At 36.6% G+C, this 12138-nt stretch overlaps 1 pseudogene; it reads left to right on the top strand.

Annotated features, from left to right (window-relative positions):
- Nucleotides 1–622: 622 nt before the first annotated feature.
- Nucleotides 623–11651, top strand: LOC141648465 (kinesin-like protein KIN-7D, mitochondrial; annotated as a pseudogene).
- Nucleotides 11652–12138: the final 487 nt, after the last annotated feature.

The raw sequence follows: 12138 nt of genomic DNA, 5'->3' as shown, positions 1-12138 counted from the left end.
TTAGATATTTACTATGGAGTAGTATATAAAAAGTTTACGACATTTACCTCACACAGACCACAGTCACGCCTAGCACAATAACGATAATTAGGAGTGACAATTATTAATCTTTCTACAACCTCCAAATCTCAATTCTCCTTGAAACTAACTATTTTTGACATTTAACTCCAGTACATTTTTACTAACGAAGATTGAAGTCAATGGTAAAGAGTTCACCTTATGACAATGAAATCAAGGGTTCTATTCCCATTGAGTTAAAATATAGCCTTGTTGGTAGGCGACGCTTTAAGTCCTCTAAGAGGCCGGTGGTCTACCCTACCTTGAATTGAGTAAAGTCTACCCTTAAACGTAGACTTTTCATCACATCTTTTATAATTTGAATTATGACTGATAAAACCCGGCTCAATCCCGACCACCTAAAACTTACTCCAAGAAAACCTGAAATTCGGTCAACGCTCATTATTGACTCAACACAGTAAAAACCTGATAAAACTCAATCCAATTAGGGAAATCTTACCGAGGAAATAACCGACCCAAATAACCCGATTACCGATTTAGTCGAGTGTGAACAAAGATGTTAATTTTTCCAGATAAAACAAAAGAGCAAATTGATTAATTGATTAAACAAAGAGTATTGATTGTCCGAGCAGTCTCTTTCTCTCTGTCTCACCTCTCCTTCTCTGTCCTTACTCCTTCCCGCGACCTCTGCAAACTCTCCTTCACGCATTCATCATCATCTTCTTCACCTCACTTCACCATTTTCCACTAAATTTCACTGCTCTCTTTCCAAAATTCCCTTACATTATCACAAAATCATAAATTAATCAATAAAATATTGCAATTAGCAACTTGAATTTCTCACAATTCTATCCAATTTTCAATTTTTTCAATTTCAAGAGTTCACATTTTGAAATTCTTCAATTTTTTCGATTTTTTGTTATAATTTACTGTAATTAAGGTTCGAAACGGCGTCGTATTCTAGATTGTGAACAGTAGTGAGTGACCGGTTCACCGACGCCAATTCCGGTTCGACCGTAACCGGTTCGGATCTTCATTAATGGCGAGTTACGGCGATGACATGCTTAGTGAGCCGGTGGATGGTTCTGGATCCTCTAATGCCGATAGCATTTCCGTCACCGTCCGATTTCGTCCGTTGAAGTACGTATCACATTGCATTGTAGATTATAACTATGATAAATTGATAATTGCATTAATTTTGTGAATTATGTTATCTGTAATTTGAAATTGTGTTAGATCTGATGTTGATTGCGTTTAATTTGTGAATGATTGATTGTGATTGTAGTGATAGAGAATATCAGAGAGGAGATGAAGTTGCGTGGTATCCAGATGGTGATGAGATGGTTCGCTGCGAGTATAATCCGGCAACCGCTTACGCTTTCGGTGATCATTGCTTTAGTCTTTGTTTAAATGCGATTTTTGAGTTTTGAGCTTTTTAATGTCGATGATCTAGTTGATAATGTGGATGTTGTAATTGAGTTGATATAATTGCATTTGGTTATAGTTGTGTTGTTTGATTCGTGTTATATACTTCGAAAAATCGAATTTTTAGATTCAACTTCTCAATTGTGATGATCTAGGTGATATTGTGGATGTGATGATTGAGGTGATATAATTGCATTGAGTTGTAATTGTATTGTTTAATTTGTGTAATGTAGCTTGAGGTTAAAGAATTTAGGCCCAAATTTTTGTTTGAGCTTCTCAATGGTGATGATCTAGATGATAATGTGGATGCAAAAATTGAGTTGATATGATTGCGGTTGGTTATAGTTGTGTTTGTTTACTTCGTGTCGAATTTTTGATTTGGAGTTTTTCAGTGGTGATGTTCTTGGTGATAATGTGGATGCTGTCAATGAGTTGATGTTATTGCACGGAGTTGTAATTTGTAGTTTAATTTGTAATTGAGTTGATATAATTGCATTTGGTTATAGTTGTGTTGTTTGATTCGTGTTATATACTTTGAAAAATCGAATTTTTAGATTGAACTTTTCAATTCTGATGATCTAGGTGATATTGTGGATGTGATGATTGAGGTGATATAAGTGCATTGAGTTGTAATTGTATTGTTTAATTTGTGTAATGTAGCTTGAGGTTAAAGAATTTAGGCCCAAATTTTTGTTTGAGCTTCTCAATGGTGATTATCTAGATGATAATGTGGATGCTAAAATTGAGTTGATATGATTGTGGTTGGTTATAGTTGTGTTTGTTTACTTCGTGTCGAATTCTTGATTTGAAGCTTTTCAGTTGCGATGATCTTGGTGATAATGTGGATGCTGTCATTGAGTTGATGTTATTGCATGGAGTTGTAATTTGTAGTTTAATTCGTGTAATATAGTTTGATACTCGATTTTTTATTTTCAGCTTGTCAATTGTGATGATCTAGATGATAATGTGAATGTGGCGATCGAGCTGATATTATTACATTGAGTTATAATTGTGTTTCTTGATTCGTGTAATGTTGTTTGAGGTTGACGATTAGATCTATGCGGATGGCCGGATGTTATAGTTGTGTGATTGATTGTTTACAGTTCAATGCTAATGATATGATATAAATGCTAGCAAACAAGGTTTTATTTTGAGCTTTCCGATGGTGATGACTATTGATCTAGATGACAGCATGATACTGTAATTGAGTTTATATTGTTGCATTTAGTTAGAATTGTGTTGTTTAATTTGCTTATTGTATTTTTAAATCAAGATATAGATGGCATTAGGGATGTTATGTTGTATGATTGATTGTTAGTAATTCAATGTTAACTGACTGCAGATAAGGTCTTTGGACCAAATGCAGTAACAGAGGACGTGTATGATGTTGCAGCTAGGCCTGTTGTTAAGGCTGCAATGGATGGTATCAATGGTATGCGCAAAACCGCGACACTGAAGGCTGTTTTCCTTATAATGTGATTTCACCGCTGAGGGTTGCTTATTTAGAAATCTATAATGCAGAATCATTTGAGTTGATAATCGGCTGTATCTTTAAGTTTTGAGGCGATGGGAATGTTAAGTCAAGAAGTAATTGATCGTAGAGTGAGTTCCATACTCATTGATATTAAATTGTTCTGTTAAATGTAGGTACGGTGTTTGCTTATGGTGTTACTAGTAGTGGGAAGACTCACACAATGCATGTAAGTAACTAAGTCTCTGTGTTTTTACAGAAATAATGTTGAATTGCGTAGATGTGATATTCGTCGTACATTATGCCTGGAAATTTATGTTTTATTGCAACTGACTCATGTGCACCGTTAATTTTAACAGGGGGACGACAGTTATCCTGGGATCATACCGCTGGCCATCAAAGATGTTTTTAGCATCATACAGGAGGTAAGCATAATTATCACAAGAGTCGAGGCTCATGTGTACCCTCTGGAGTCTGGAGCTGCATGCTTCTTGTTTGTTACTCCCATACCATCTTGAGCTGCATGCCCGTTGTTTGTTAAAATAACATCTGATTAATTGTCTTCTGAAAATAGGCTACTTGTCAAATGTTACATACCTTGTCTTACTATATATGTGCCGCATTGCTGACAGCTTTACATGTGATTTCTGAAAAACTTCTGTTTGTTATTGTCTTTGATTCAGACTTCTGGGCGAGAGTTTCTGCTCCGTGTTTCCTATCTTGAGATTTACAACGAGGTCAGTATATCACATAGGCTTCTTTTTTAATATTGTAGTTGCTGAAGAATTTAACTCAGCTAGGCCAGTATGTTTGGTTAAGCCAATCTATTTGATTTCCCCGTGGGAATGTTTCCTATTGCTTTAATGAGTGTTTTGTTTTATTCTTCAATGATTGTGTACCAAATGGTGCGAAAAGCAAGGGCACTCGTTTTTGCCTTGAGTGCCCCGAAGCTGGTTGCCCCAGCTTCTGTAGGGAATACTCTTGGTTAACATCCAAGAAGAAATGTTTGTCAGTCTTGTGTATGCTACTAGATCATGATTGCATTACCTGTGCTCTCAGGTTATCAATGATTTACTTGATCCAACTGGGCAGAATTTGCGTATCAGAGAAGATGTCCAGGTTGGCAACTATGTTAATTATTTTACGTTGCTTGATCTCTTATACCATCCTTTCACATATTACAGAACATAGTTTACACCATCTACCTTTGAAATTTCAGGGGACGTATGTTGAAGGTATTAAGGAAGAAGTTGTTTTGTCTCCTGGGCATGCCCTCTCTTTTATTGCTGCTGGGGAAGGTTAGTCTAATATTTTGGGATGTGGGAACTGTATATGCACTCTTCCTATTAGTTATTGAATCTGTTTTGATATGTTGCTTCTATTCTGGCAGAGCATCGTCATGTTGGTTCCAACAACTTTAACCTTTTTAGTAGCAGAAGTCACACCATATTCACTCTGGTAAGACGTGCAAATGGAATGCATTGTTCTGTTAGTGGATTTTCTTATGCCTGTGTAACAAATTAATGCTTTCAGTTTTTGGGAGATGATCTCAAAATCAAATAGAATGCGTAGTTTGGTTATTTTTAAGAATTTATTAATGTCTGGGTGAATTATTGACTTAGTGGAAAGTGAAACACAAGCACGGTAGTTGTTTTTTGTGTTTCACTTGTAATTGGAGCACGAAACCATTTATCACTCATTATAAGTCAGGTTGTGTGTCACGGTTGTCTTCAAATTCATCAGAATTTTTGTAGTATTGCAAGTGAGCTGTTTTTTTCAAGCAGAGTGAGAGACTGAGAGGGCGTCAAATGGATTCAGTCGTTCTTAGTGCAGTAACAGAGAGGCTGTTTGGGGTCTGTACAAATCCTTATCTTTAGCCGAGTGTCTCCAAGGGGTCTCGCCCATCAAGCAGGGAAGGGGTCAGTGTCAGCACTCTCAGCAGGCTTTCCCCTGCCAAAACAATGAATCTACTATCAAAAAAATACATTAAACTTGAGCATGAACCATACTCTGAATGAAAAATGATAAAGAGAAGGGGTTTTGGCTTTTGAGCGCCATTTCCACTTTAATCTAATACATCGCAATGCTAAATGAAAAATGAATCTTTGGTTTCATAAAATATTCACTATGTAAATTGACTTGTCTAGAAATGCAACTACAACTACAAACTTTTAATCTGAGAATAATTTGAGATCAGCTAATGTAAGCAGTGATGATTGCTTAGTTGTTTAGGGACAGTTACTAGACGGAAAACATTACTCTGTACGAATGTGTGACATAAATTCGATGAATATCTAGCTTTCTACTTTTTATTTCTTATAATCGTCTGGGTACTTACTCGTAAGTTATATGTACTGTTGTGGATCTTATTCGTACACGTGTTGTCTTCAGTTGCTTCTAATGTTGGTAATAGTTTGGCACTTTCAAAAATCATTAGCGTTGTCCACCATTTTATCCATTGACCCCGGTTCCTCAAACTATATGAATTATAAAATCATAAACTCTCAAAAGCGTTGATCCTGAAAATGGTATTCCTTTGTGGAAGTTCTATGATAGGTCTTCATAGATTTTCCGATTGAGTACGTGTTTCAATGCATGAAGAGCTAATCCAATTTTCATCTTATGTTATGAGCTGTTGCAATTTTGCTTTTAGAGTTATGTAGCCTTTCTTAAAGTATGCTAAATAAAGCTGTTAATTTGTAGATGATAGAGAGCAGTGCTCCTGGAGATGATTATGATGGAGTGATATTCTCACAACTGGTACATTCAATGTTTAAGAATTAGCCACTTGTTCATTTTCATGTTGTTTTATATATTTAGGTTGATGGAACTTGTATGATATTGTAGAATTTGATTGACTTGGCTGGATCCGAGAGCTCCAAAACTGAAACAACAGGATTAAGAAGAAAGGAAGGAGCATATATCAATAAAAGTCTTTTGACTCTTGGAACGGTTGGTTTCCCAAAATATATTGTTTTTTTCCAAAAGTAACGAAGGATATGACGTAGCTTGTATTTTTTCATGTAAACTGGAAAAAACCTTTTCTGAATCCAAATATTAACGTATGACACTCCTGCTTTTTGTTCTGCTTCATACACTTTAACATGTTTCTTTCTGTGTGAAGGTAATCGGGAAACTCAGTGAGGGCAAGGCATCCCACGTCCCTTACAGAGATTCAAAGCTTACTCGCCTTCTTCAGTCATCTATTAGTGGCCGCGGACATGTTTCAGTGAGTAACTGAAAGTGTTATAGTGAAGTCAAGTTACTCTGTACTCTTTTAACAGCTAGTATTTGCTGTCATTCTTTTTTTCATCTGGTTTGGGGTGGTGTGGTGTGAATGGCTTGATGGGAATGAATAAGCTTAAATTACATCTATATGAGGACTAAAGTGTAAAGAACTATGCTGAAATGCATTGTGTGCCAATAAATGGGTTTTTTCCTACATAATTCTGTTTATGTAGAATTCAATTGAAGATATATCGGTAGAATCAACACAGGCTTCTAGGATTTGTTATCTGCCGTATACATGTCCTGATTCAATCTCTAATTTTGACATATGCAGCTTATATGCACAATTACCCCTGCATCCAGCAGTATGGAAGAGACGCATAATACTTTAAAATTTGCAAGCAGGGCAAAGCGTGTAGAGATAAATGCTTCACGGAACATGGTGTGCTTTGCTTTTAACTCTTAACATATTTTTTTTTTCTGAATGTTTGCCTTTAATTAATTATCAGTCTCCTTATAATCATTCATATTTATGTCCTCCAGATCATTGATGAGAAGTCTTTAATTAAAAAGTATCAGCGAGAGATTTCAGTTCTTAGAGAAGAACTTGATCAGCTCAGAAGAGGAATGCTAGTAGGAGTGAGTCACGAGGAGATACTGACATTGAAACAAAAGGTGCATTTTCATTGTGCATGAACTGACTTCAACATAATGTCTGAATTAACTTTCTGCATTGTTTAACTTATATCCACTTTCAATCTAGTTGGAAGAAGGCCAAGTCAAAATGCAATCACGCTTGGAGGAAGAAGAAGAGGCAAAGTCTGCTCTTATGAGTAGAATACAGCGATTGACCAAACTAATTCTCGTTTCCTCGAAAAACCCTATTGCATATATTGGTGATGGGCATCAGAGGACTCACTCTGATGTTGTAAGTTCTTATCTACGAATCCTTTGTGTTAACAACTCCGTTCGTGAAGTTTAGATTACTTCTTCAGTTGCTCTATATTTCCCTTTTCCTGGTCATTTCCTCCTTGCTCCAGATGCTTCTAAAAACTTGATTGAAAAATATATAATACATTTTTACCTAAATTTGAAAGTGAAGCTAGAAAATAATCCCATACCTTTTTTTTGGCTTGTTGGGTTATCAGAAATCAGAGCTCGGAGATGTTGAAAATAACAAGGATTCACCATCATCTGCCTTATCAGATCTTTCTGGTGATTCTATACATAAAAGATCCTTGAGCAAATGGAATAATGAACTTTCTGCTGCTGGTGGCTTTTTCAGAGAATCTAGTGAAGCGGGTGATCTTATGAGTATCTCAAATCTAACCAATGTATGCATCTGTTTATTCATAGATGATAGATCTGTTACTCTTACTTGATAGAAATATCCGCTCTTATTTCTTTGCTGTTTCTGTTCTTAAAACCTGTGTAAGAACATGACTGTGGACTGTGGTAGCGAGCTTACGGCACAAACTGACAACTTCTATATCTATAAGTTCATGTGACTCAGAGTTTTGCTATTTGCCATCCAATACTATTCTTAAACCCACGTAAGACATGTGGTAGTGGGCTCATGGCACAAACTGACCACTTGTATGTCTCGACCTCATAAAATTCAAGACTTGAAGGGTAACCACATTATTATTCTGTAAATCTTTGTGAGTCAAATCCTAATATCTAAAGCTTAAATGCATTAGCATGTAAAACTCTGTGACTTTGGTACATAATGTCTAGGCCCAAAGACCCCAGTGCCTCAGAGTGCATTTTTGTTCTTTATAACTCTGACAATTAGTGGACTGATAACTAGTAATCTGAAAGTGTACTGCTGCAATGTTCTGAATTGTGAATGTGTGAGGACTATGTACTGATAACTAAGTATGCTTATTGCCTATGTTACTTTTAACTCTTCACTTTGGTTGCATATCTGCCATATCACATGCTAAACACTCTGGCATTCCGTTACGGCACAAGTGAATCGTACTGTCACTTATTCTGAATAAAAAAGTCCGACACTTTGTTGTGTCTGCTGCTTAAGAGTTGCAGCCGAGCTAGAGTAACATAAAATCTCAGTGACCTAAGTGGATCTAGAGATGAATAAGCTACTTTCTCGGTTTTTTATTGATCTATATTGTTTGCTGGACCTTAGGATGATATAACTATGTCCGATGAGATGGATCTTATTGTGGAACAAGTGAAGATGCTTGGTGGAGATATTGCTTTCAGTACCAGCACACTCAAGCGGTTGGTGGAGCAATTTGTAAATGATCCTGATGCATCAAAGACACAAGTATGACTCTCTTCTCGTTCTTGCTAGTTTGTGACGTTGAGAGGCTGCGTACATCTGAAACCCAACAACAATGGGTCAGATTGCGTATTTCCAATCCCTGTTTACATCGCCGTTTATGGGAGTCCTTGAGTAGCATTAGGGCTTGGGTAATGTTGTTGCACACATTTTGCATATTTCTGTCTGCTTCCGAATCAAATTGAGTTTAATTTTGAGCTAAACAAAAATGTGCGCGTCTTTTGGGTCGTGCGTCGACACCATCAAGAATTCCAGGTTGATGGCCAATTTTCTCGGCAGGTCATTTTTTAAAGCTCTAGATGTTTGATTGATTCTCATGCAGGTTTTGTTGTCTGTTGCAGATCCAGAACTTGGAATGTGAAATCGAAGAAAAGAGAAATCAAATGAGGCTTCTAGAACAGCGTATTATCCAAAGTGGGGAGGCTTCAATGACTAATGCGTCATTGATTGACATGCAGCAGGTTGTGATTCTATCTTTTACTTTTACTTGTTTGGTTGTCATATTTTAGCTATATTAATTAGCAATTCAAGCTTCTGATGGTTGTACTTTATTATTTGACAGATTGTTAGAAGATTGAATGCAGACTGTAGCCAAAAAGATTTTGAGCTAGAGGTGCGTGCAACACTGAAGTAGTTTCTTGAGGATATCATTAAAACAACTAATTTTCAAATTGTTGGGAGGTGGGGGAAGCTAAGTGAATCCCGCCACCTAGATTTCACTAGAAACTCATATTGCTTACTTATTATTTCCACAACAGCTTGAGTGCAGTACTGCATCAAGTTAAAGTCCATGGATTGATTCCCACTATAAACTCCGTTGAATGCCACATTACTCACTCCGCACATCTGTTTTCCTCCTCTTTTATCTTACAATGGACAAATCTCACATATTTGATAGTCATTAAACATTGTTACTGTTTATTTGCCCTATTTTGTGCTGAATTGATCAGCTAGCATCAGAAACTACCGCGGCAGAACTATGATGTCTAACTGAGAATATAAAAAAAAACTTCTGACTTGGTGATTAGCAATTTTTTGCCCATGAGGTTACAGTTCTGTTCTTTTGCAGATTAAAACAGCTGATAACCGGATTCTCCAAGAACAACTTGAAGAGAAGGTACGACGCTTTTCTTATGCAAAGATTTTTGTCTATTTGTGGACCTCTTTGCTGAAGCTTTAGTTCAAAATCCAAATCATGTATTGTTTCAGTGCTCTGAGAATAAAGTACTACGTGAGCAAATACATGCCCTGGAGAGTCAGCTGGCTTCTGTTGGTGGTGAGAAGTCGTCTTTTCAGTCTGAAAAGGCACTGACTGATGAGTATATTGAGGAATTGAGAAAGCAAGTTCAGTTACAGGTAACTGTTTTTCTTTTTTTGAATCTCCTAAGCCGGTTATGACAGAATATCTAGAGTTTATCGTTGATTTTTCCAAAAGTTGTTTAAATCATCGAGCTTGTAGTTTAGACTAACCAAAAATGTTGAAAATGTGATTTTTATTATTTACCTTCTATTTCGCAGGAGATAGAAAATGAGAAACTAAAACTGGAACGTGTTGAGCTAGTAGAAGAGAATTGTGGGCTGCGTGTGCAGAAACAAAAATTCTCAGAGGAAGCTTCATACGCCACGGAACTAGCTTCTGCTGCCGCGGTTGAGCTAAAAAAATTGGCTGTTGAGGTGACAAATCTGTCCCTTCAAAATGATATATTAGAAAAAGAACTCAAGGCTGCACGTGAGTTTAATCACTCCAGGGGAAGTCAAATTGCTATTAGTAACCGCAATGGTCAGAAGGTGGGAAGGAAAAATCAAAACTCAGGTCGAGTTAGTGATATTTCTGGAGGTGTTTATGATGACTTTGACTGCCACGGTTTGACAGCTCTTGAAGCTGCTTTGGCTGAAAAGGAGTCTGTAGAAGAGGAATGTCGGAAAAAGATTGAGGAGGCAAAGAAACGCGAGGCGGCTCTTGAAAATGATCTAGCAAATATGTGGGTTCTTGTTGCAAAGTTAAAGAAAGACGGAGGTGCTAATCCCGGGTTTGTAGTTAATGAGATGCCAAGTAATGGAGAGATTTTAAATGCAAATGAGTCCAATGGTTCTGTTAAGAACGGCTTACACAAAGAAGCACAACCTTTAGAGGTCAACAAAATAATCCAAGATGCTCCCCGTGAAGAACCTTTAGTTGCTCGACTAAAGGTAACTTTCTTTTACTCCTCTTCTTGGATAGTGTTTTTTTTTCTTTTTTTTTTTTCCGTGGACATAAACTAGATGCTAAATAGGTTCAAGTACAGCATCGTTTCATATTGCTAAAAATCACAAGCGGTTATTGCAGTATGTGTTATGGTGGCTAGTGTGTAATATGTTCATCTACCTTGATTGTCGTCTTTTTGATAGTACATTGCAAGTTGATGTACTCTTTTCATTCTTCACTATGGCTTTTCGTAGTCACTAATCCATACCTGTACTCCTGTTTGATTTTTAAGGCAAGGATGCAAGAAATGAAGGAGAAGAGAACTACGTGACCAATGGAGAAACAAATTCCTATCTATTCAAAGTCCGTTACGAATCACCTACAACAGTAATTCTTCTTCCTTGTCATTTTTCTTGTGAGCTTTCAGAATTCTTTACCCGTCCTTTTTTATACTAGTTATGTGGTTGACATTATATCATCTTTGCAGTGAGTAGTAAACCTTCTTCAGAGTGTCCAATATGCCGCTCATATTAGAAGACCAAATTTTCACTTTTATTTCATAGCAATGCCCGTTGTTTCCCGTGATTTGAAGGTACCCGGATATTATTTCATCAGATATATTTATCCTTTTTGCGTAACGTCGGAACTATAACAGCAGAAGTTAGTATGAATGCTTGTGTCATAATCTAAAGATTTTCTTTGCTATTGCAGGGCATGGTTTTTCTTACATATTTGCGGATTTTCAGAGACATAGCTGGTGCATATATATTCTTTTATTATTTACCTCTATGTATTTCCCCAGGTATATCGAACTTCTTTATTTATCCTTAAATTTCCCTTTTATGGTACAAAAGGTTGTAAATTAAAAACACACAAAGGTGAATTTGAGGGGGAAATGTACATCAGAAAGTACAAAATGAGTGTTGTGATATACTATATATATTATGTAAAAGTGTACACTTGTACATAACATTAAGCGCAAGATTCGCAATATGAAATAATGGTCTTGATTCACATTCTTTTACGGAGTAATTTTTTTGTGTAAATGAAACTCGGAGCACCGAAGAATAGTTATGATAGAGACAAGTATCAAACCTAGGCCATGACTTGAGTACTATTACTCGATGACTTTAAGAGCTAAGTTGGCAAACATTTTGAACTTCTAATGGTCCCGGAGCTCCGCTTTGCCTCCTAAATCAATCCTTCTGTGTTGTATTTTTATCTATTCTAAATTTCTAATTGCAGCTCCGAGCCATTCCCAGGGTTAGGCCATGTATTTCACATATATTATCCAACTAGTGTCGATTCTGTAGAATAAGTACACTCAGTTGTTCATTTGAAGAGGGTTTTTGTTTGACAGTTACGGGTACCATTCTCTTATGGTCCTTATGCGTTTGATTACGAACTCTAGACACACGTAACGTTCGTTATCTATATGTAGTACTTGTAATAAATTAAGTGTGTTCTATTTTCTGTGTCCTTCTGGATGTGGCATTTGAGTTTTAA

This window comes from Silene latifolia, chromosome 3 (assembly GCF_048544455.1).
Source record: "Silene latifolia isolate original U9 population chromosome 3, ASM4854445v1, whole genome shotgun sequence".
In the NCBI taxonomy this organism is placed as follows: domain Eukaryota; kingdom Viridiplantae; phylum Streptophyta; class Magnoliopsida; order Caryophyllales; family Caryophyllaceae; genus Silene; species Silene latifolia.
The sequence above is the reverse complement of the archived record's forward strand: the minus strand, read 5'-3'. Positions and strand labels throughout refer to the sequence as shown.